This window comes from Pinus tabuliformis, chromosome 8, assembly GCF_031772625.1.
Source record: "Pinus tabuliformis cultivar Carrire ecotype Pingquan chromosome 8, CPIR1, whole genome shotgun sequence".
Taxonomy (NCBI): domain Eukaryota; kingdom Viridiplantae; phylum Streptophyta; class Pinopsida; order Pinales; family Pinaceae; genus Pinus; species Pinus tabuliformis.
Window position 1 is genome coordinate 744,293,980 of NC_142294.1, and position 4,772 is coordinate 744,298,751.

Genomic DNA, 4,772 nt, shown 5'->3' on the forward strand with positions numbered 1-4,772 from the left:
TTGATATATATATATATATATATATATAGGTCGAATCAAAAGGAGAATTCCTCGTAGAACCCTTACGCATCCTAGGTCAGAGAGAAGTACAACTGCGAAAGCGAATTATCACCTAAGTTAAAGTGCAATGGAATCACTTTAGTCCAGAAGAGGCTACTTGGGAAGATGAGCATCTCATTAAAGAAACATACCCCACCTTGTTAGTGAGTTAAGATTATCTAACACCGGTACAGTGTCTCGCTCAAGGGGGGTAAGATGTAATGACCCTTGATAATTTTGTTTTTATTAAAGTAAAATAGTAAACACTTAATAGTTACTATGGTATGAATAATGTGCTTGAACTAGAGCTGTGGAGGCTGAGAATGGAACTAAAATAAATAAAAACACATGTTGTTGATTACTGATAATCAGATTGTTAGAAAACCATGGTTGGGAAGCAATACTGGAGTAAGCCTACCCCAAGTAATTAAGCAGTTATGTTGGTTAATAACAAAAACTAAAAAGACTCCAAAAAAGAAAGCCAAAAGGGTTAAGGAATCTGAAACAAAAAAGGGAAGAAGAAAAGGAGGACGATGACTCTTGAGCTGGTTAGCCAATGGAGTCTGAGGACCTTGACTGTGTCTGATAGTGATCAAATAGTCATAGGAAATGTATAAAAACTACAAAAAAGAACTGCCTGGGCATGAAGTTAGCTCGGGGGAAGGCGCAGTAAAGATTGGCCTCACTATTGGGTGGAGTATTGCTCTTCACTGTGGTTGAACTTGGATTCAAGAAAGAAGGTATTTATGAATAATAATTTATTGTTCTATGACAAATTTTGTGTCTGTGCATTTTTTTATAGAAAAGTGAGCGAAGGGAAAACTCTAGTCCTATATACAAGCTTAAAATATTTATTGCAGTAAGAGGACATAAAAACTAGTATTAATCTTCTGTGTAGATGCGATGATGACATAGTGTGAAGGAAATAGAGGTTCATTTCCTGTATATGTGTAATGTGATAATTACTGATTAATAGTAAATGAAAAATACATGTAAAAAGATAAATATTTTTGATTAACCATAAAACCTGAGTGAAATGTAGAAGGAAATCCTAATGCTAGAATTGCACAGTAGTTAAAACAACACAACCGACAAAGATAGAGTTATACCTCTATTGTACAATCATTTACCAATAGTGGTTCCATCATAATTTGTTACATATAACTATAAATAAAGAAAGAAATGAATTAAGAGCATGAGGGTTAGTTCTAGAGCCAGATAACCTGCTGCATAGCACAGTCCCTCAAGCTAAGAGTCAACCCATGAAATCATGTACCAATTCAATCGAAAAACTGTTGTAATCAACGATGTAAGAAGACTGGTATCTTTTCCATAGAGATAAGATAATTACAAATCCATTGTATGAATTATTGCTAATTAAATATCGACTATAATCGAATAACATGAGATTCATAATAACTGAAAAAGAAAAGATATGCATTATCAAAATGAAGATTCATATTCACAAAGGAGAAAATACTATGGCCTTAAACCCAATAATTTAGGTTATCCAATGTAAATGTTAAAATACGTAAAAACATTCCCAGAACAGGGTGAACAACAGTCCCTAATCTTAAAATTCTTTTACTGTATGGAACAGCCTCAAAAGAATTTATAAACTTAAAATACATTCTCCACCACTCGACAGGGTTGAGGGTTAGCAAGGAGGGAGATAAACGGTAATGAACGAAAACCCCAAGTTGGTGCCTCCTAAGAGTTATAATCAATATCAGAGCTAGAATCCAGTCTACCAACTTGGAGAACGAAGTAGGAAGAGACCCTTTATCAGTGTTCGAAGAAAAACCAACCAAGAACCTTAGGCATGTCCAATTCCAGAGAAGAGCATACCTACGACCGAAGAAATCGACCCAGTATTAGTATGGGTTGAACAGGAAAGACAAATGTTAGAAATGACAGTGAAAATCCGATAACTAATTACCTATAGGTGTAGAAGGTTGTTCCAGATGTCTGCTCTGCAACCTGAAGGTTAAAGGAAAATATTAGAACATGAGACTTACTAATAATTCTATAGCCATGGCGGACCAAAATTCTCCATGCAGTAATTAAATACCTGCCAGAAGCACAGACGGTCTTAGCCAGTCGAGAAAGGCGAAAGAAAAACCTCTGAACCATAACCCTTCCTGCATATGAGTAAAGTCCTGAAGCCGAAATTCATGCATAAGGTTATTTTAAAAAGAAAAAAAAGAAAAACAAACTATCAAAAGAGTTTACAGACCAGAAATTGAAGCACAATGGTGTTATTGAGCAACGCATAAATGAACCTACCATCCTCTGTGTAATGACAAAGGCCAACAGTTTGGTTATGGTGGTCTTCCAGAAATCATCACTAGGCGCCATGAGTAGCAGAGGTTCCATCATACAAACCCTAACATTACCACGTGAGGAGCAGTAAACCCAACAAAAACCTAAAAAGATCAAATGAACCTAGGGCACGAAGGGTCGGGTTCGATTAGTTCCCTTGTACCGACCTGGTCATTGCTCAATTGTTCGATCTGTAGATTAAAGGAGAGTCGTGGATATGGCTATAGATCCCGAGTCCTCGTTGCCAGATGGACAAAATCCAGCAAAGTTCCAGACCCTTCGATGGGAAGGCTTACCTGCCTAATAAAGATGCCAGGGTGTGATCCACCACGTTGCAGTGACTCAAAAACTAAGAAATCGAAATAAAAGCCAATGTACCAAATCAGAATTACACCTTGTACCAAATGTATAATATATATGCTTCATAGGATATGAATAAACACGTTAAAGGCCTTGCATGGTACAATTTTGATGTTACAGAATTATATTTATGGATTAAGGTTTAAATTTAATTTGAACTCATGTATTAGGTATAGGATGTGGTAAAAAAAAATTGTTTTGTTATGGAGACCGTACACACTATTTTATAATGGCCCATTTTCCGGTTAATTTTTTTTTGCCAATGTTGTATGAAATCTAACAAATATTTTTTGGAATGGCAAGTTTGATTTGTGTAATCTACACAATCCAAGTGATCAACGAGATTTTCAAGTTTTTGAATATATTAACGCTTTCGAAAATGCATTTTAAATAATGAAAAATGATATACTTTCTTGATATATAGTTGAGATGGATCTATACTAGTACTCTTAATGTCATCACTCTTTAAACTAAATATTGATATTAATTACCAAATTTGTTCAATTTAATTGTTTAAAGATTTGCCATTGTACAATATGAAAAACTTTTAATAACATATTTTTTATATAATTTATACAATTTTTATAATATAAATAAAAGACCCTTGGAACACACACACAAATATATATATATATATATATATATATATATATATATATATATATATATATATATATATATATATATATATATATATAAAATAAACAAAATGGCCATTTTCCAAACATTTTTACTGGTAAATTTTGTCCAAAATCTAGTAGATATTTATAAAAACCATGAATTTAAATTGTTTAATTAGCAAAGATGAAGTGACTTGGAAGTTCCTCAAGGCTTTGGTTCCATTTATGTATTCAAAATTTCCTTTTAAACAACAAAAACTCACAATCTCCTAAAAAAATTGTATTGCTAAATTCCAACAAAAAATCTATTTAATTTATTTTTTCTATTAATTAGACTATGTCTATATATATAAAAGACACTAATTTGTAATTATAATAAATAACATAAAACAAGGAATTACATTGATTTCAACAATAACACAATGAACAAGGATCATATAGCTGTATTGATTTCATAAATCATACCACTTGAACCAATAATAAGGTGAAATGATTTAGAGAAATCATGTAGTTACAGTAATTTTAGTAATGATATAATGCAAAATAGTAAAATATAGCCATGATGAAAAATGACACAAAATAATCAAATAACTACAAAGGTTTTAAAATGCAAAATGATAAATGCATCCATTTCAACTATAATATAATGTAAAATAATTTAGTATATTAATAAAAAAATAGTATATTGATTTTTACACATAAATAGTGTAAACTAATAAGTGAAATAACATTAATAACAAGGAGCCACTGTTGTGGTGCTAGTCCCTGCCGGTTAATAGAACAGTTTGGTGAGTTATTATTATGAGATTTAATTTGTGTTTAATTTGCATTATCATCAGAGCTGGTTTGCATTACTAGTGTGTTGTAGGCATGCTTACTTGTATTAAGATTTAGTGAATTGGATAGCGAATTGTTGTATGGACTTTTTGGCTTTATGAAAAGAGTGAAATATAATGAACTTTGTGTTTGTTAAGTAAGAATTGTGATAAATGTAAGATTAGTTTTAGATGTAATTTTCCAATGTGTCATGATTTAGAAAATGTTTAGATTAATAATTAAAATGTAATAAAATTTAAGAGTGAATCATGGAAACCTTGGCGGAAAAAAACTATAAAAGGTAATAATAATGCATTATAATGTATGAAGAATTAGAGAGTGTTAAAGTAAGTTATGTATTTTAATAAGCATGGGGTATAAAATATATTTAAATGCATAATAATGAATTCATGGTGCACAAAAGATAAAATTTTGTTATTTTTTTACATTTGAATATTATGGAAATATTCATAAAATGATAATGAGCAAACAAACATTATTATGAATATAAATTTGTTAATTAAATCCGTGGTGGAGAGTGTTCAATATTTAGATAAATGATTCTCGAAAGTCAAAGAAGAACTTAAGCATTTAAAAATTATGGAGTCTTGAACC

The 4,772-nt window shown here is 31.3% G+C and overlaps 1 long non-coding RNA gene across 1 annotated transcript; it reads right to left on the reverse strand.

Moving 5' to 3' along the window:
- Positions 1–1,785: 1,785 nt before the first annotated feature.
- Positions 1,786–2,385, reverse strand: LOC149237731 (uncharacterized). The gene is made up of 3 exons (XR_016245304.1): positions 2,326–2,385; positions 2,111–2,198; positions 1,786–2,019 (listed from the first exon to the last, which is right to left on the reverse strand). It is a non-coding gene; the product is annotated as an uncharacterized LOC149237731 (long non-coding RNA).
- Positions 2,386–4,772: the final 2,387 nt, after the last annotated feature.